This window comes from Argiope bruennichi, chromosome 1, assembly GCF_947563725.1.
Source record: "Argiope bruennichi chromosome 1, qqArgBrue1.1, whole genome shotgun sequence".
Lineage (NCBI taxonomy): Eukaryota > Metazoa > Arthropoda > Arachnida > Araneae > Araneidae > Argiope > Argiope bruennichi.
The window spans coordinates 113,915,554-113,938,011 of NC_079151.1; positions in this window are offsets into that span (position 1 = coordinate 113,915,554).

The window sequence follows — 22,458 nt, forward strand, 5'->3', positions numbered from 1 at the left end:
TGAGAATTGTTGAATGGAAACTAAAAAAAATATTTTATCAAGACAATCACTCTTTGTTTCGCGTTAAAGCATCCAAACAGCACACCAGTATTTCATCTTTTAACATATAATAAGAAGAAAGAAAATGACTCAAAATTATAACTTCAAATGTAAATAAAATATCAGCTTCATACTTGGCGGAGGACATTAATGGCAGATTCTTCGACGGAAGCGTTGCGGAAAAAAAATTTAAATGTCATGCGCAGAAGTTCATGACATGTGACTTTTACGTCACATGAATTGACCCCCATTGAAGATGTTATCACATTTTATCAGAAATTCTTGCTCCATATTATCTATCAAACATATCAAAATAGCAAATACTAAAAAATTCGAGGAGATGTCACTTCCTTTTACCCCTTACTTCATGGCTAAAAAAATAAAAGAGAGGAAAAAATAACAAAAACCTAATTACCCAGATAGTTAATAATCCGGCGCAATTCAATAAATTCGAAAATCATGACACCCCTATTTGTCCAAATGGTAACCAAAAGAATAGCATTGATCACATTCTCTTGAATGACATAGAACCATCCATCATATTATCCAACTCGCAAAAGAAATTTGAACAAGAAACTTGAAACTAGAAAAAGGTTGATCTTAATCACGAATCAAGTAGCTTAATCATCAATTAGTCTTTCAAAAGTTTTCTCTATTAATTTTAATAAATTGCGTTTGCAATTTTTTTTGACGTATATTAACTTTGATTTTTTGGCATTAGCGGATGACAATCTTTTTTTTTTTTTTTTTTTTTTTTTTTTTTGCTAAAGAGAGATCCCAAGTACATAAAAGTAGGACATTTTGTATAGTATACCATACATACAACTTTATAAAAATATACTACCACTATAAAATAATTTTTAACTTAGTTTTATTAAACACATGACATTTCTAGAAGTATTTTATTATTTTTTATGTTATTATTATTGATGTTTTTTATAGCGTAAAGAAGCTACCTATATACATTTTTTTTTGCTTTTCTTCAAAAAGCAATCTTGCCACGATAAGGGTTTTAATAGTAAGAACATAAAAAAAAGGACTATTAAGTACATGAGATCAAAACGTCTCTAGGTTGTATTTTCCTGTCATTTTTATTCTTCTAAGTTAAAATTTAAATTATTTTAAAAAGCCATTCGAAACTAAATGTTTCCATCAAGGTTATTTATAAGTAACCAAACTCTAAACTGGAAATTCAAATTATTACATGAAACTAAAAAGGATTTTATTCTGTTACTTTGGAGTAGGAAGGCAGGGAATGAGATTTAAACCTTTTATGCGTTGAACATTAAATAAATAAATATTTATATATACGATCCAATTTCGTTTATAACAATTTTAAATAATCTATTTACTATTTCATAATACTAATTTCTATTTTGATAGAAATTTTCGGTGAATAGAAATAACCTTTTGAGTTTATTTATACTAAATCCGATTTCAGGTTGATTTTATTTTATCAAACTTATTTCACTTATATTATGGCGATATATCTATCTTTGCTTAGTAATGAAAACATATTTACAAATAAATGTTCATGATTTGATTGTGAATGTACCAAATTAAATTAGGGTACAAAAGTTAAAAAGGATTTGAATTTTAGAACTTTCAAAATAGCTGAATAATCTTTAAAAACTTCATTTTCGTTTTTAAAAAGTTTTATTTTAGCTGTGGTGAATATAATGAAGCTGAATTTAACTCTAATGTGATTAATTTATTCCACAATTTTGCGCCCCCTGTTTATGGCACACAGGACATTTGATCTGCCTATCCCATCCATTGACTCTGTGGCGATTAAAACTGAGTGAGTTATGAAAATTTGAATATCTTATAAGAGCGCGTGATTTTAGACTACACCAATGACAATCTTAAAAAAGATAGCCAATCAGCGCCCGGACTTTTCCAAATGCTGATGAGTTTAAAATTATTAAATTGCACATTATCGATCGTAAAATAGTGATATACAAAAGTATATAATTTGGTCAGATTTTGTTACAATTTTATTCGTAAAAGCAAGAAGAATGAAAATCTTTGAAGAATTCCACACTTGTCTTTTCAAATTTTGCTTTACATATAACCATTAAATAATAGATTAAAACAAAATGTTAAATATGGGCACAAATTTATATTCATTAAAATCTTTTTTGAAAAAGATATACTACCAAAAAATATCATAGAGAAGTCTTAGTGTTACATGTACTAAAGTTAGAAACCATGTTGACCCTTTTTTAGCTTCTTTTCCTATAGGTACTCTAAACCCTAATTATAGTACGTCGGGTGGGCAGGTATTTAGTCAGAAACCCTGCTGTAACACCTTTAAAGATTATCTCACATTTTAATTCGTGAACAATTTAACACAGTTCCTTGCAGAGTTTCCGTCTTCGGAAAAAAATGCAGAAAAATTGGTATGCTTTTCTTTGCAGAGGAAAGACTTCTTAAAGTACTACCTCTTAATTATTAATTCTAATTACTGTCGCTGCACAAGCATAATAACCTAGTACACTCACTTCTGCCACTCGATTTATGAAAGAATTCTTTCATCAAAAATACAGTTGCAAACATGTTAGAAGTGGGATTTTAAAAAAAAAGATTTTTGCAGAAAAAAAATTACGAGTTTCTAAAATTTGAAAATATATTTAAAAAAATGAAGGGTAATTAATAATAAATGAAAATAATAGAAAAAATATTGTATTTTTTCGTAAAAAATATATGTATATTTATTTTAACTGAACACTTTCATGAATTTATAATACTCAACTGTTATAGCATAAATTTTTAAAACCTATTGTACACCTTACTGGAAATATAGCTAAGAAAATGTTTTTCAAATTTAATTTTTGATTAAAATTAACAAAAATTGGATAATGTTTGTTTAGAATCTCTTTGTTAAAACTTAGCTACTTTAACTTAAAAATAAAATTATTATTTTTATTTGCTTATTTATGATTAAGGATTTGTTTCACGTTTAAAGATATAATTCCCGTTTATCAAATTTTTCTTGATAGAAAGAGAAAACATGACGAGGCCTCTCCCCGCATGGACTATTTGTTGGATTTTAATGTACCAAACTTGTTTAAACTGTATCCCTTAAAAGAATGTTTTCAACTGATGAAAATATTTTTTTTCCAATATTTTTTTGACATAGAGTTATTGGTATATCACTTACATCAGTTTTGCAATGACTGGAAACTTCTATTGTGATCGTTTGGTGATATTTCGTACTGACAAAACGAAACTTATTAACGGAAGTTTATGATTCCGCTGATTTATAAAAATAACATTAAGTTTCATCTTAGTTTGCTAACTGTCCGATTTTGAGAAATCTTAATTATTTGTTTAAAAAAAAAACTATAGCTTCTGCTATAGGCATTAAAGTAAAAATAAGGCAATACTGTGCATTGAATTATGCATCCTGAATATTGTTTATTATGTGTCCGTATGTCTATTGTATTATAAATGTCTAGCATAAGAAATTACAAATATAATTATAAATTATCCTTTTCAATATTTTTTTAAAGAAAGAAACTTTAAGAAAAGGAGTAAACTTCAGTATGCGTTTAATGTTATATGAAGCGCTGTTTATAGAAATTTAAAAATCAGTTAATAACCATTAAATAAATTTTAATAACTTCGAAAAAGCGAAAAGGATACTGTATATGCTCACCACTGATGGAGAGAGAGAATAAAAATGTTAAGCAAGATTGCCGTTAGAAATGAATGAAGAATATAGACCGATAGTAAGGCAAAATTGAAGCAACTATGACGGTATCTTTCCAAATCTTGTACCGTTCTGTGTATTATAATATGCATTATTTTATTTGTATTTTAGTTATTTGCAAATGCATTTATTCTTGTGAGTATTCAAATCCAAATGTCACCTTGTGATGTTCATATGGAAATAAAAAGAAGCTGAAAAGTCTATGATGAATGTTAATTTTTTATTTTCAAAGAGTTTATGACAAACATAATATAAACTTTTAAAAAGCATTTTAAATTTATAAATTTTTGTCCCCCCACTATTGAAAAAAAATTATTATGCAGATATTGTATTCCATTTACAATTGGGATATTCACAGGTCACTTTTCAGAAAGTAAAACTTGAAGAAAATTTAGTCACCATCATGTAGTTTTTTAAAAAATAGTTTAAAATTTTTTTTGATCAAAACCAAAAACATTTAAACATTTTTTTGGTTGATTTAGATTGACAACTGAAGAATTATTTTGAAGCTATCTTAGGATTCTATCCTGAATGTATTATTTTCAAAAGAGGCAGGATAAAGAGGGCGACAATTAAAAAACAATTTCACTTTTCAACCTTTCACCATTTAAGTGAAGACATTTGATCGCTAATGGAAGATCAAATTTAAGACAACCTCTATTCATGCGGAACATGTTATGTCGAATGGTCTCGAATCAATGCCGCCATGGGAATAATATGATTCCCCCCCCCCCCTCCAGTCGTCTTGAGTGACATAGTTCCACCATTCATTATTGTAATTAACTGATTCCAATGAACTAATTTACCCCCACACTAACCAAATGATCCCATTCAATACATTAGAAGGTATACAAAGAAGAGGGATAAGTGGCGTAATAATCGGCTTGAGGGTGATTTTGCTTTTTCAGTCTCTTATCAATGTCATTGATGGTGACTTCTGTATAGGTCATACGTCGGTTTAGTCCATAACAGTGAATCTGTAATTGTGATAGTCGGTCTGAAAATCGCCCCGTTTTCTCGTTGAGGCTGTACGTTGAACATTGCCATTCCGGTAATGAAATCTGTCGTTGTTCATTCATTAATGCTTATATCGTATAACCGCCAAATTGTTGTGCCTCGGATTTCAAGCGATTTTTCTAACTTTCTATTTCAGTCCCTTTCAGTCTAATAAATGGCCTATTTTAAATTGTCATAAACTCATATAGAGAAGGTATTCATTGTCTCTGTTGCGATAAGTTATTTTCCGATGAAAATGTCATAGAAATTGTAATCGTAAGTTCGAAATCATTTATTGTATCACCTGGTAGATACGCCTTTCCTGTGTGTTGCTGGCTATTCATTCTTTGGAACCGAAATTTCAATAATTTGATTATTTAATTGAAAAATTCTTGTATTTTCTGGGCGAAAGGAAATTCAATAAATAAGCGCAATGTAGAAAAAGAAAAGCCCTATCCAGATGCATTTAAATTCTCTTTTCTCTATTTTTAAATTAATTTTTTTGTCATTAAATCTCGCCCAAACTCCTTATGAAGTAATTCGATTAATAAACAGTTCAAAGTCTATTAAGTTAATATATTTGTAATACCACGTTCACCAAACAATAGTAATATCTGGTAATGAAGAATATTTGAATTCAAGAATTCCATCATCCCATTTCATCACAACGCTTCTCATTTGGATTTAAACGAAAATTGCAAGAATTAAAATAATAAAAAGTGACGCATATTATTTGAAGTATGACTGTATGTATTTAAACCCTTTCACTTACTGGAGCAACAGCGTAATCAGAAAAGGAAAGAAAAGGAAAAAATTTAGAAAAGGAAATTTTGGCCTACCAAGTGTTTATACTTTATTTTTAAATAATAAAGAAGATATGCTGAAAAATAAAAATAAAATTATTGCGAATTTTTAAAAACGTGAAAATTTTAACTATAAAAAGTTAAATTAACTTTTCTTATTAAGCATGCTTTTGGACGTATATGTAACTAATTTCTAGCTTCTTTGCTAAAGTAAACTATGAAAAGTACTAATCAAAGCATGAAGTTGTGTCTGAATTTTGCACGTTCATATTTTCCTTCGAAAAATAAATTTTTAAGTATCACTGCTGATATATATTCAATTCTTTTTCTTCGACTGCAAATTATTTTTAAACGAATTTCGAAATTGTAATTTGATTCTGCATTTATTATTTTTTTAATGATGAATATTTTAGCTCAGATTCCTATCAGCATTAAATGTAATTGATAATTGATTCTATTATATTTTTGTCCCTGATTTTTTTTTTTTATACATCTCTGTATGGTAGGTTTTTAATTCTTTCTTCTTTTGTTCTTTTTCTATTAATGCAGTTTTTATTTAATTTATTGGACAAAGTATCAAATAACTAGATAAAAATATTTATGTGTAAAGTAAGCTAACACAGTAAAAAAAAAAAAAATCTGAAAAAGCAGAGAAATTTTTTTTTTATTAAAAATGAAAATGCATCTAAAAAAATGAATAATCCAAATCCGCATCCATTTTTGAGTGATTTTGGTTTTTAAAAGGGAAATAGCTGATAAATATTAATATGATGGAAAGTTTGTCATTTAATATGATTTATTTGGAAGAATATTCATAAAAATGGTATAAATTTATTTTAGATGTTTGATTATTTTGTAAATTCTTAAATATTTGTTTGAATTCTCATCAATGGTATAATATTTTAAAATACTAAAACTGATTGCATTTTAGTACAAATTATTTGTATTTTAATGCTTTCACATTAAAAAAGCCTTTCTATTTGAATATTTTATATGAATTTTTAAAAAAATAATACCTTAAGTTTTAACATTCTTTATCGAGATACAAAATTTGTAGAGTTGGAAAATAAATCACAATTCTAAAAGCAGGAAATGATTCACAGAATTTACTTTACTATTATTGACATTTATAACTTCAGTTGCTTTAATTATTTAAGGAGGAAATAATAATAATAATAACAATAATGTTTTGACCTTTCAAGTTTTGTTTTTTAACTTACTAGATGGCACCACGAGCGTTAAATATTTATGCTAAATTGCCGAAATCGTCCTATAATGAAGTAGTGCTAGTGTTGTATGTTACTCGCCATTTGGCGACAAAAGTAAAATATAGTCTTAATTTTTAAATGATGGTGTATATTGTCTTAATTGTAAAATGATGGTGTAAAGTCAATTGTATATCAAATATTCTAAAATGCTTTGAATTAAGAATACTTCAATAGGTAATTTTTCAGACTCCCCTATTAGTACAAAATGTCAAATGATATTGTTATGACATACTCAGGGTACTGTGAGGCATTTGGATTAGTAATCAGTATCGTGGAATTAATGTACAGTATCTTGTGCTAATATGGTAGTTAAGCACATAAAAACAATTTTGCACATTCTTTATCTTGAAATCGGCGATCATATTTGAAGCACACCTTTAACTAACCGCAGTCAAATCGTGACAAAATGAAGCTGTTATATTATTCTCCGAAAGCATGCAGATTCGGAGTATGCATTTAAAAGCATGCTGATCAATCTAAAATTTTCATTGTCTGAAATTAAAGGTCCAGGAATTTTATTCATGGGCTTCAAGATATATTAAGTTCACATATGCAGAATATATTTGATGTAATTTCTCTCGAAAATAAGACAAGCAACAGTTACCATCACACCTCTCCCCACAAGATTCTAATCTAAAATGAATTATAAGAATTCAAAATTATAATATTGGCATTGGGTTATATGCATATTAAATAATTGATAAGATAAAATACTTAGAGTTTGTAGGTTAGTTCTTTCTTAATGCAGACACTCGACACTGAAAAATGCTCTCATATTGTATTTCATATAAACCCCATAAGATACTTGTTATTCACAAATTTCTGAGAGAAACAGGTTTGACCTTTTTGGGTATAACTAAGACCAAAGAAAATTTCCTTTCTTACACTGTCTTATGTTTCCACAGTTTGGTTCTTAGCTTTGTTATATAACGAAGATAACCGAGTATGAAATTTGGATTTCCTACCGTAGAGTAATTAGATGTAAAATTTGGATCATGTCCAGAAATTTGGCATAAATATCGTATACAAAATCCTATCTAGCTCATCTCATTCGTGAGTTATCGTATTGACATGATCCAATACGATATTTGGCGCACAAATACCCAAACGGAAAGAAAGCCAATCCGGTGATAAATATTGTACAAATTTGACACAAACTAACAATTTAGGCGAGCAAATTTGATATAACTAATTCATTGCCTTTTTGTGCTACCGTGTTCACGTGCTCAACGAATAGACAAACTTTCCGTTGTCGAATTCCTAAATCTGACAGAGCTCTACAATCTTTATGTCATAATTGTATTCAAATTGCATTCATTTAGTTTTTAGCGCTTTCGGATATTACGTTAACAGTGTCATAATTCCAGAAATGTATATTTTTCTCATGTTCTGGAAAACCTAACATAAATTCATCAAAATTTCAATGAGTAATGTTTTGCAAGATTATAATTCTTTCTCGCTGCATTCTGAGCATTAGAGAAAGTGAAAAGATAAGAATTAGCATTTTTGAGATTCGAGAAGATAATGATCAGAATGCAATCGTGGAAAGCAAGTAGTCAGACGAAATGCAAATTTGTTTTGTTTTTCGAGATATAATTTACCATAATATTGCATTTAAATACTTTAGAAAACTTTCGATTATCTAAGAACAAGATTTTTTTTGAGTCGTTCATCTGCATCTTATAATTGATTCATAACGTTTCGCCAAAATCAAAATATTCCTATATCCAGCCACTTTTTTTAAGTTGTTTAACTTAATGACTGTATCATTTGTTTTTGAGTTGTATTTAAGTGAGAAATTTGGCTTGATAAAGTTATATAATTGTAATACTGGGTTGAACAACATACTTTTCTTCCTTATTCATATATCGGAAATTAAGAAGAGAAATTTCCATATATAAAAATTTCTACTCGCACTTTACTTCTCAGATTAAAGTTCTTAAAATCGAAAAAGCTTCTTGTTTCTGGTGAGATATTGTGAAATTCAAACACATTCATTGAAATAATAAAACAGAAAATAAGGACAGAGTCCCCACATAGAGTCACTCAAAAGATTTAGATTAGTTTAGTTATATTAGCGCCTCGTTTTAAAACGGCATGAGGGCTGTTATAGTACTGATCTCATAATTTAACTTTAAATCATGATGACGAAGACAATAAATACACCTGCACTTCTCTCTCTTAACTTTCCCCTTTCATCAGGTTTAGAAAACACCAGATCCAGGCGCTTCTTTGATACAACCAAATTTCGAATCTGGAACCCTACAAGTCCGAGCTTATCATTAGGTCATTAATTAGTAATCACAATTTGACTACACCGACTCGCTCTGAGGCTCTAAAATCTGAATGACTGGACCACCGCGACAACATTGGCGAGAGCTAAGGGTCACCACCGACCACGGTACAAACCCTCCAGTAGGAGATACGTCCCGTAATCATTTCTGTGCCGACTCGAGTGGCGAGAACAAACCACCATACTGGAAGCTTCTCATCTTTATATCTGAGGTGACCTCCAGTGGAAGGGCCACTGCTTAGTAAATCAACCACCTAACTCTCCGACCCACCACGAAGGCACTCGGATTTAAACCATAAAAACTGAATGACCGGACCGCGCAACAGCAACATTGGTGGGAACTGTGGTTGAGTCGTAAGGGCCGTCACCGGCTACGGTACAACCCTCCCCGAAGGAAGTACGTCCCGTCATCGATGGGAGGAGTCAGATCTCCCACCTATTAGTGTACCCTCCAGGGTGACGAGATCCAACCACCATGCCGGAAGCATCTCATCCTCATTTCGAGGTGCCCCCCAGGGGGTTTCCACTGCTTAGTAAGCAAATAGGCTTGCATATAAAATTTCCCTCAAACTATGAGATTGTAATAAACGCAATTATGAAAATAGATATGACACAAAATTTTGCAACTAAAAATTTGTCTCTTTTTTTCTTAAATATTTCCATTTATATATTTCTTTTCCTTGAGTAGGAAGGGTAGGGCAATTCAAAAAATATTTTAGAAGAAAAATGAATCGCATTAAAAAAAAACTTAAATGTGTACGCAAAACGAACTTAACTCATTGACGCTTGACGTTTGGGTTTTTTGTAGAACAGCATACACGATCAGTGTTCGCAGATCCATAACAATATTATCTATATTTTGAATCGCTTAAAACATGAAAATGTGCACAGGAAGTTATACTGATACTTTCGCTTACGAAGAAAAATTAATCCAAAAATTTACAGAACGGAACTCCTACAATTACGAAATCACCCTATCAGTTACCAATTACAATAATAAGATGGAGATAAATTCAAATTGCTGGTTGGTTTCATTGTGTTAAGTAGACCTGAAATAATAATTTCCATACATTTTTTTAAAAAATTCTTATTTACAGATAAAATTTCACGAGCTAGATGGGATTGATCCATTTGAACTCGGGATGAGAAATGAGTTGACTATTACAAATGTGGCGGATGATAATTAATTGCAATGATCATTCAAGGGTTGGCAAGCATTAGTTGAGGCCGCCATCTATGGGAGGAACCACTCTGCATATATTGAACGATGATTAATAGGGGTGCGAGAGGACTCCATCAAATAGACATACACTCATTACATTCCGAGATGAGATACCTCAGGAGGTAAAATGATCAGTCTTGTTTAAAACTAAAATAGTAATTTTTGAGACAACGTTGAAAAATTAAAAACAAAACAAAACATGAAGTGATTAGAGTAATTTATATTTTGGAGGGTTTTAAATTTTCGCAGAACATATTTTTAAGGTAATGTGACCAATGAAAGTAATTTCGTAGCTTTCCTTTTTTTTTTCAATAAATCCATTTCAATTGAAGTTTATCTCAATTAAGTCATGTTAAAATGATGTATGAAATTTTATTCGTCTAATTTTCCTCCGTCTTGTAATTGTCGTGTTAACTTATATTCGAATTGACAGATTTACTCTGAATAAATTTCGTTCAAAATGTGGTAGAAATTTACAAATTTGGACTGGAGACCAGGTACCAAATTTCATCCAAGGAAGGAGAAAACAAGAAAATTCGCCAAAAAATCTCGAATTCGAATTTTTTTGACGATTACAATACATTTTATTTGTATACTTCCCACATGAGAATATAAAAAAATCAATTACGATTTTATCTTTATCCAAAACTTCCTCGGTTCCTTATGATTCGGAGTCCTAGATTTTCAACTGATACAATCAAGAAGACGATTAAAGATGAAAATTTGTGATATATTCACAAAGGGGAGAGCATATAGTATAAAACATACATTACATGAAACACGCACATAAATTACAAACACGTACATTACATGAAAATGATAAAAGCTACGAGAACTTAAAATGGAGAAGATACATTCGCAGTAAAAGTTGAATGAGTAATCGCTACTGATGCAATTCTGTTATTAAATCTTTTATCAGAGGAATCTAATTACCAGTTTCTCTTTTTAACATATAAACAACATAGTTTAATTTAGTTAGACTAATCTCACGTTTAAAACAACACAAAGGCTATTTGGGAAAAGATCTCGTAATTTTCGGTTGTAGTCAGATGACGTGGGCGATTCCTGTCCTGGTGCTCATCCTTTCTTAAAGCTTCCTTGTTGCATCGACGGAAGGGAGCTTGGTCCCGGTGGATTTGATGTGCAATATGTCCGCTTACATGACCATTCTTCGATGGACTTTTGAGTCTGCAACCCTCCTGTGCAGAAATCAAGACCTTGCTATTGGGCTACCGAGAGCCTATGAAATGTTTTTTTTTTTTTTTTTTTTTCTTTTTTTAACGAATTTCTAGAAATACTAACTTAATTAGGACTCAAAGCAAGAATGAAGAAGTCTCAAGAATTTGTAGGAGAAAATCAATAATTTCGTGCAACAACCAATATTCTTTCAATAAATAGCGGAGACATAGAATCTTTTTTTTTTAATAATTTTTTTTCCTTTTTCCATTATCAAATAAACAATAAATCTAAATAATAAAAATATTCATTTATTCAAACAACAAATCATTCGAAATGAATTACTGAATTAAAAGTAGTTTTTAATTTGGAATTTCGATTTTGAAAGAATAAATATGTAATAGTTCAACATATTTTATTAAATACAAAAATACATTTGAAATACCATTTCTAAATAAAACACTAATTTTAATTATATTTTTGTAGTATGTCAATACCTAGGTATCTTTTAATGTACATTTAAAAAAAAAGAATATGTAGTTAAATTCCTTCAATTATTTAAATTTCTTATTTAAAATACAATTTTCCAAAAAATAAATTCTTTAAAAAAGTTGTTGCTAATTTCAGAACATTAATGTATAAATAGAAATTCTGACTATGCAAAGTGACCTTTATTTGTATATAACTATTCCAGACAGTAATTTTCATTTCTTTTTATTATTTTTTAGTCTCGACTATAATGGAAATGAATCTAAAAAAGAAATTTGATTATTCTAAATATTAAAACTTTTCTTGGAGTGCAACAAAATAAAGTTCCCTCTTGTTTCAACTGCTAGAAAATGCATTCTGGCATTTCTGATTCTTATTCTAGCGCCATCCATTTATTCGTTCGAACAAAATAAATTCCCGAGGACCTCATTAGAGTTAAGTTTGCAGAAACTTTCCAACACTTTAAAGAAATTGTCTCCTTTTGGATTTGCTGAATTGCGTTTTTCTGTTCAAAAAGCAAATAAGAAATAATAAAGTATAAAATACTTGAATTTGTTCCGCAAAACAGTTCAGGTAAATTTCGGTTTTTGTTCATGTCATTATATTTGTGTTGATTTAAATAATATAAGACAAAAGGACTTACTGCTTTTACCCATACATTTAATAGAAATCTAGACGATATCTAAATTTTTCAAAAATCAAATTATTCGCATTTTATTGGTAAAAATGTGATGAGATAATGAATTTTTTAAATCTTTAATTTATTAGCAACATATTTCATTGCGTAATTAAAGTTCAAATCTATTACTATTTCATTTGTCCTCACCCCCTAAATTATTGATGATCAAGATATGAAAGCTTTTATCTTATATTTTCCCATCCCCCCCAGGGGTGCTCCTCGAAATGAGGATGAGATACTTCCGGCATGGTGGTTGGATCTCGCCACCCTGGAGGGTACACGAAAAAGTGGGGGTCTGGCTCCTCTCATCGATGACGGGATGTACTTCCTTAGGGAAGGGTTGTATCGTGATCGGTGATGGCCCTTAGGACTCAACCACAGTTCCCGCCAGTGTTGCTTATACATAGGTTCGGTCATTCAGTATTTATTATGCGTGTGCCTTCGGGTGGGTCGGAGAGTCAGTGATATGACTTATATTTTCCCATTTTAAATAGTTTCCAGTACAAGATATTATTTTAATAAATGTTTTGAAATATTATTGTTTTTATAATTAAGGTTTTACTTCAGAGACATCAATGATCGAATTTTTTTATGTACCATTCCATTTTTTAGATGCTGTTGTTCTTTCTTCTGATATAATTGGATGTATAAAGATAAAAACAAAAAAAAATAAGAAAACTGAACAGCACAATGAAAAGATAGTGCTAGTAAAATAGCATGGCTTACATGTTTCAAAATTTTTTGATGAGAAAGTCACTAAAATGTGGTCCACAAAATATTTTATTGAAATCTTTTCGCAACCGTTAATCCCAACGAAACAAAGGCGCCTAGTTAATAATAAAAATGTATTTTTGTCTGCTGGTCCTCTTCAGGGTAGACCATTGGCCCTAGAATTACCAAATATGTCACAAAAAATATTTTGGAAGGTAGGAATGTGCACCTTGTAAATCTTATCAATTTTGACAGTTATTATGAAATTTTACAATCAATAGCTATTGTTCATTGATTTGCAGATCCTTGAAGTGCCAATTAAAAATTATTATATTCAGAGCTTTGTGACCTGGTCATTTTTTTATCACAAAAAAAGGGAAATGTTTTCATTAATCATATTACTTCCAGGAATATTTTGCCAAATATGACAAATAAGATAGATGGTTTGTAACTGCGTGATTTTTTTCAACAGAGCATTTAATGACTCAAATAGTATAAAATAGCATTCTTATTTCATTTCGAACATTTGAATTATATGCATATCTCCAATGATTTTGAAATTACTTATTGAGCCACATTTAAAGAGAACAAAATTTTGAACAAAATTCGTGAATGCTTTCAGCTTTTTTACGACGAAACTAAAAACGATACTTGGTCTTTTATGAAAGTTTATGAGAAAATAAAATGAAAAACTATATTTTCTATTTTAAATTACAGTCTACATTTACATTTTTTTCTATAAAAAAACTATATTCCCAACTATATTTTTCGTTATTTATATAAAATTTCATAGTAATATATATTTCTTATCTTAAAAATTTTTTTATTGGTGTTACGAGTCCGTAATATCCCTTTCCTGACAACAGACTTTTATTGCTGAAAAAAAAAATTACAACGATTCTTAATGAATGCTGGATGAACTTCAGGTCAATGATCTCTGACCTTAGCTACGAATTTGGCTATTATGTGGACTATAATCAGATTTCTGGGAAAAGTGAATTTTCACTCCATCTCTGTAACCGAGATTTGGCGATTTTTTTTTTTTAATTACAGCCAGTCACACCGTTGCCACAGAACTGAGCCGTATAAACAGGGATTATTGTGACTGGTTGAGATTTGATGATTCTGCTGGAAAATTCCACGTCTTGTTAGAAAATCTGTATAAACTCTGAGGATTGAAGTAATTTACTGCTCATTCTCAAATTCGAAGATCCTCCGCACTTTTGCGCATGCGTCAGAATGCATTTATTTAATCAAAATGGGGATGAGAGGAAAGAGGAAAGGAGGGGATTTTTACATTGAATAATAAGATGAACTAGGAATATACAAAGACATAGGAGGCATATGAACTGCGGATAACTCGTAATATTGTCGGAAAAAGATATTAATAAATACTAAATAAAATACTTTAAGACTAAAAAAAATAGTTAAAAATACTCACACTAAAGTTCTTTAGAGCAGTTTTATTTAAGAAGAATACACATTAAATTGTGATGAATAGATGAAAGATTACCGTTCTTAAAACTTCGTTATTCAGTTTTTTTACGAAATAGTCATAATTTTTTATGTTAAAACACTTCTATTTTTTTATATGATATCGAATTTTTGATAACATTTTGAGACTAATAATGGTAGATAATACCATCACATTTATTGAAGAATATAAAATATTCTTCATGCCTCTCCTGAAAGCGTTTTTGCCATCTGGACTAGCAATATAAGCAATCAATGTGCAATCCTGAGTTAAAATGAAATAATACACAAAATTCACATACACTTGGTGGGAAAAAAAACTGGACGAGATAGACTGGAAAGAAATAACGAAAAATTCCGGAAATACACTCCTCCTTTCACCCCTTAGCGAGGTAGAATCGTCGTAAAGCGGTAATCTCTGATACTGAAACGAACAGTAGAACAGTAGTTAGCTGGTGATGCCGAGCTCTGTTCATTGTATTTTGTCTTTTGGTTAATGATTTATTGTCTGTTTGATTTATGTAAATGTTTGCTTACTTCTCTATTATATTTTTGCTGCCTGAGCTTAGTTTTTTTCGTGGAATATAGTGTCGTTATCCGTTAACAAGCTAATTTGACATTTTGCTCCATATGCATCCACCGGCCGAATTTCGGCAATATCTAGCCAGCTTCATTCTTTATTTCATTCTCTCTCTTGCACAGCGGTGGTCTGGTGGTAAGGTCTTGGTTTCAAAATTTCAGGGTTTCAGGTTTGGCACCCGATTTCACCGAAGAATCATCGTGTAAGTGGGTCTGTTGCACTCTAAATCCGCCGGGCTAAACGTTCTCCTGCTGGTGTGGTGTGCATGCGTGGAAAAGGGGGCTTGCCAGCTGAGGCGTAATTCTCGTCATCTGACCATAGTTCAAAATTACGAGATCCGGCCCAAAATAGCTGTAATGTAGCTTTAAAAGGGGACATTAATGCAACTAAACTAAACCAAAACCTTCTTTCTTTTCACACCTAGAACATTTTCTCCCCTTAGATATTACAGATTCGCAACAATATAATCTTTGCCGAAAACTGCAAATGTAAGTTTAAACAGAAGAAAGAATAACATGAAAAGAGCTTCCTTCCAATATGGGTCTTTAACCACAATCAATTTTTTTGACATAGAGAAATGAATTTCTCGGAAGAGCTTTATAAATAAAAGTCCTTTTTCTCCAGTCTCTTAACATTATTTATTTTACTCTTAATTAGATTCTGATCATTAATTATTAACGCAACTTCTTTTGTCAATCTCATTATTTTTAAAAGTGATTGCTTAGCTTATTAATTATCACTGCTTGCGTCTGTTCCATTGAGGACAATTTATTAATTAACATATATCTCGCAAATGGTTAAGTCACTGAAAGTGGAATATAATCGTTGTGTAAGCGCACTTAATTCACTATATCAGACATAAATTTAGTTAAGTAGTCTTATTAAACATCATAAAATAATTACATAGAAATATTTTTAATGAAAAAGGTACAAGTTTTTTTTCCCCCGAAATGAAGACATAATTTTCAGTAAGAAATAATATAACGAAAATAACCTAACAATATGAAAAAAAAAAAAAAAAAAAAAAAAAGATATTTTCCAAAATTACACTTTCTTGTATTAAATAAGAATTTATTTTCTTCATTTGCTGAAAGAAATTACTTTTTTTAGACATATGATAATAATTAAAAAAAAAAATGCTTGATTTTCGAAAGTTAAATAAAAGTAAAGGAGTGCCTTTATAGAAAGTAAAAGCAACTTTTTTTAAAAATTTTGTTTCCCAATCTTAATAAAATCTAATCTCTGTCATACTAAATTCATAAGCAGAGCTCACTTTTTTATATTAATATACGAACTGACTCCCTGAAAACTACATTTTTACCAAAGAGTTGTCAACATTTTTTTTTTTTTTTTTTTGTGATTGTAAAATATACGAAAGCTGTCAAGTCAATACCAAGTCTTCATTGAAAACTTTGATTTTACGGTGATGGTCATGCCACATTTTCTTTTGATTTGTAAAATGTAACTTTACATCCTTATTCAACGACGATGCTCTTTCCTGAATCTCTACTTATAATAAATATGAACGTGGGTAAGTGCGTGTTGGCGCTCTACAGGCCAGGCCATTTGAAATAGAACTCCCCAATTTTGCCCAGATATACATTGGAGGGTGGGAATGAGCATGTCTGAGTGCATTTTTAATGAAATTTTAATTTGATATTTTAATTAATTAAAAATAAACAATACTGTTATTTTCATGAACTTATAAATTCCGAAGATATTCTCGCTCAAATTTTTACACTGTTTTAAAATTTAAAATTTTTTCTTTTTAATGATTTCAATTTAGTCGCTGTAAAATTCTTTAATTCTTTAATGATTTAATTAATTTTTAAACATATTTTTAAGTATATTTCCTAACAATATCTTCATTTCTGTGACTGAAACCGAAATCGTCTTTACTGTTTGATGAAATATGTGATCGTATTTTTTTTCCATTGTTGAAAGCTAAATATGGGTCCTATTTAATATCTACATATATTACAAGATGAATTATAAAGTTAAGTTGGGATACCGCTAAATAAATTTAAAAATGAATCAGACATAATAACGGTAAGATATCATGGAATTGGTTTCCGTTAGAAAAATCACCATGTACAATGAACAAAACATGTGTAAGACTATTAAAATAACACAACTTTAATGTCCGACAGTTTGATGGAACCATAGATTTGAAGTTTCATTCAAAATATTTAACTAAAATTAAATATAGACAACATCTCCGATGAACCAATTGGTCTGCTAAGACGACTAATTTTGTCATAGTATGGCACGCTTTGTTCATTTCTCCCTATAACCGTTTATATCCTTTCAATGAATTACGTTTGCAAGTGTACTAAGTATCGAATGATGTAACAGGCACTTAGAGTATGCTTACATAATACGGCGCGTTTTATACTTCATAGCATAGAGAAGAAAGTCGAGTTTACTTTTCGGAAGTTTTCTTTTATGTCAACTGACTCTGAAGCTCGATAACATGTGCATATACGAACAAGACTACATAACAAGCTTCAATAATCAAAGTTGTTATTTGAGTTATCGCTTTCACATCAGTGCAAATAAAGAGAACAACAGACATTCACTCCGTTGACGATTTTGATCCAGAATTTGTAATACATCTAAAATTCCGATGATAAAATCACACGCTAAATTTCATCCACTTAGAGGTTTCAGTTGTTGTGTTCACTTGCACATGAATAGACAATTTCCATAGACAGGTTTCGTTCAAAATTTCATAGAAACAATATCTGTGTTAAGACCACGTCGATCAAGATCACATTGTATAACGCATTCAAAGTCACATAGAGACATAAAATTTCAAAAATGCCTTTTTCTTAATTCATGGAGATTTAATTAAAAAGTGTAAATTTAATAGAATGTGAAAGTCAGAATCATTTTATAGTTATAAAAATTAAATTTACAAAAAAATGTTAAGAAGTGCAAAATCATAGCTTTTACGTATTCATTCCAAATATTCTGAATTTATTACTAATATCTCCAATACAGGTTTTAATTTTGGCGAGTTTTCAATAAAAGATGGCGACTTTTTTTTGTAATCTTTCAAACACTTTATTCCTTGCATCACATTTAATTAAGGCGAAATACTTGTTCTCCTTTTGATTATATTGAACGTAATAAATTTGCGTCCGCAAATGGGTTGTTGAAGTTTTCTATAAGTACGTTAATTAAAGGTAGATCAGATTAAAGCAAATAATTAATTTATAGGGTAGGTGGAAAAAAGCTCTTCTCATTTTGCCGATAGTTTGTTGTACCGTTATATAACAGAGGTAATATTAATTATTTTGGATTAAAAAAACAAGATAAAATACAACTCGATATAAGCAATTTTATTGAGTAATTCCTAAAAGACTGAACTTATTCAGTACAGAATTTTATGCTTTGAAATGGAAGGAAAATGATGAAGAAATTCATGTTTTTTAAATTCTTTTTGGGAAAAAAAGGAACGAATGCAATACAAAAAGCTAAGGAAATTTATAATATTCATAAATATTACGTATTTTCTCAAGAATATTTCAAAATCATGAATTTGAAGTGGGAACTTTCAAATTATTTTTTTAAATGCTAATTATTATTCATATAACTTGTAGCAAAATTTCAAGAGATTCGAATTACTAATCCTAAACATGTCTTATTTTATTATAATAAAATAAGACATGAATGCTTTTTTCGTTAAATTTCTCTAAATTATGATAACAGTATGAACACAGAAAATTATTTAATAATGCACAAGAGAATAAATCCAGTAACTGAAGCATCTGGAAATTTGGCTGCTCTCGTAGCTGGATGAAGAATATTCTAGCATGCACAGTAATTTCAATAATAAACCTTGTTGAAATTACTGTAATAATGTTGTGACAGGCTATGCATAAGTAACTGAAACAATGAAAAGTATTATAATAAAATAAAATTAACATATTTTAAAAAAATATTTTAAATGAAAAAAAAAAGTTTTTCCTAAGTGTAATTGAAATACTTTTTTAAAATTTTTTAAGTAGTTTCATAGTAGTAAATCTCAGAAAATTAGTTTTTGTGAGATAGATGTATTTAAGCTTGTCAGAAAGACATTAAAATTTTGATTAATTTTTAAAACTAAAAATACAATTAAAACTTGATTAATTTTTTTTAATTATAATATATTTAAAACTAATGCACTAAGCTCCTGAGAAATAACTTTAAGATTGTGATTATTTTTTTAGTTAAAATGTATTTAAAACTAATGCTTTAAGCTTCTGAGAAAAACCTTACAATTTTGATTAATTTTTTAGTTAAAAAATGTAATTGAAACTTGATTATTTTTTAATTAAAACTTTGGAAAACTTTTTCTTAACGATCAACTGCCTAAAAAGATAAATTTCACAAATTTGTAAATTTTAGGTCCAACACTTTACTTTGAAGAGAGTTTTGAGCGATTTCGTTTGAAGCATATCGCTTAAAGGAAGCCTCCCTCCTAAAAAGACATCATTATTTCAGTTTTTAAAAAATATTATCTTCTTTTAGACAGAAAAAAATACTATTAATAATTACAACATATAAACAACTATAACAACACTAATTACAACACTAAAACTTGTAGAATCGCTTGGAAAAGTTGAACAGCTATTTTTAATTTAGCCAAATAATATAGACTATCTTGTCAGTTTTTCAATAGCCTTTTATCTTCTGCTTGTTATTTAGTCTAAACGTGTGTAAAGAAATCTACAATCAAAAGGAACAGAATTGACAAATTTATGACTAGTGGATTGCATGTTCGGTAAAAGTCCAAGAGCAAGCAACTCTTATCCTCCTACCCTGATTTGTGTACGAAGTAGTTGACTTCACTTATTGAGCACTTGAAAAAGAACTACGACTGGCATCTTCAAGAAGCAAGCATATATCTTCTTCTTTACACTTTGTCTTCAAGGAGACTTTGTTCTGTCTCCAAACAACTCCTAAAAATGTAAGTTCACAAACTTGTAGCCTCATTTCACGCAGAACATGCTTTGCAGTTTGGTTAAAACAATGGGAACAACATGCATGAACAGTTGATCTACTTAACGAAGTCTTGTCATTCTAGTTAAACATTTCTTTGCAAAGAAGATTTGTAGAATGAGATTTGCAAGTTAAGTAATAAAAAAAGGGAGGGTGGATGAAGACTGAAATATATCTATCAATTCTGTTGACTTTAATATATTTCCCTGAAGTGCTGCTTTGAAGTACTCCAGGGAAATAAGCTCCCTGAAACAGTAAATTGTAATATTGCTTTTTACTCTTTAACCTGAAGAACATATTTTATATGAAAAGATTGAAGCATAACATCCGTTTTTTATTCTTTCCAAAATCATGTTTTTTCGGAGAAAATATTTGATATTTTCTTGAGATGAGCTTTGGCGGAGTAAAATGAAATTAAACGTTTTCCTCAAAGGTTCCCTAAGCATTGTAAACCACACAGATTGGATACAAATACACATTGTAAATACACCGTTATGAGTTCCTTGTTCTAACCAAAGAAAAAAAACATATTAATTGATTTGATGCCACACATATAAAAATCAACAAAGTTTGATGATTGATGAATTGTCATCCACATTAATTTGATGCCCAAATTAGATAATATTATTTTCACGACAAGTTGATTGGCTAACACAATAATTACATTGTTGCTATTGGATATGAGCCGAATATATACATATTCGGATAATGTCATATAGCAACACCACATATAGCATCTCACAAAATTTTAAGATGTAGATAAACTTTAAAATCAAAACCTTATCTAAATATAAAATTTGATCCAAATCGTTCGAGCCATTTCCGAGATACACAAAATAAATTTATTTATATATATAGCAAGAATTGCTCGTTTAAAGTTACAAGATATTTTCTTGAACTTGTAATCAATTTCGTATTTTTTATAAAATGCTGTTAGTTTTTTTTACTTAAGATAGATTTTTTTCTTCAATAATCTCTTTATTATCATCTTCACCATTCACTGTAATAACTTTGTAATATTTCTTAAGAATTTGCAGTGTCAGTATTTTTCAGGATATTCATCAATCACAATGATTTCATGAAAGTGAAGAAAATTAAACAGCTCTATACTTCATTTAGTAGCTTCTATGTCTTTTAGAAATTGACATTTCACACAACAGCTAGTTTGGTTCGTTTGCATAGAACTGTAACAAATAAGAAACTGGACCTCCCTCCTTCCCTCTCCTTCACCCGAAAAAAAAAAGGAAAAGGCAAAGAAAGAAGGAAAAAGAAGGTGAGGGAGGAAATATGAAAAAAAAAATCTTAAGAACTTTGTTTTATTTATAAAGTTTTTCGTATTATAATGAATAAATAACATATAAATGTTGATGTTCTATGGAAAACTTCAATTTAATTCGTTAAGTAGAGAGTCTACTGTATATATGTGCCATGGTAAAACAAAGAACCCAGAAAAAAAGAAATAAACCCAGATGTAAATCGTAATGGGTGTTTCCTATATTTTAACTACGTGATATGGGCATCTATGATATTGCTTCCTAAACTGCATCTTGACTAAAAGAAAAACAGTTTATCAGAAAGCTTTTAAGTGGTATGTTAGCCAATCTAAGATTAAATCACTAAAATGCAAGTTGCAACAATGGTACAAATAATTACAGTCAGTTCGATTTTGACTTATCCTTCACACATATGAATGTTCATGAACTTATAATCGTTATCGGGAACATAATGTCTTCCCGATAACGATTATGCCAAATGTGTTCTGGAACCAAATACTCTTTTTTAGCATCAATAAAAATCTAAAAATAACCACAATTACATTTCCAGCGACATTCTGCAATTTTTATTTCTTGTTTTCATTATTTTGTGATTTTTCAGCTAAAATTTAAAGACTTTATTCAAATAAAAGGATTTTTATGCCTCCTTAATATTCAAAAAAAATTTCGTTGATTTAATCAGTTAGAATACCATGTTCTTTTCTCTGCCATGTCCATTGTTTATTGAATTTTATTTATAGCAATGGTAATCTAC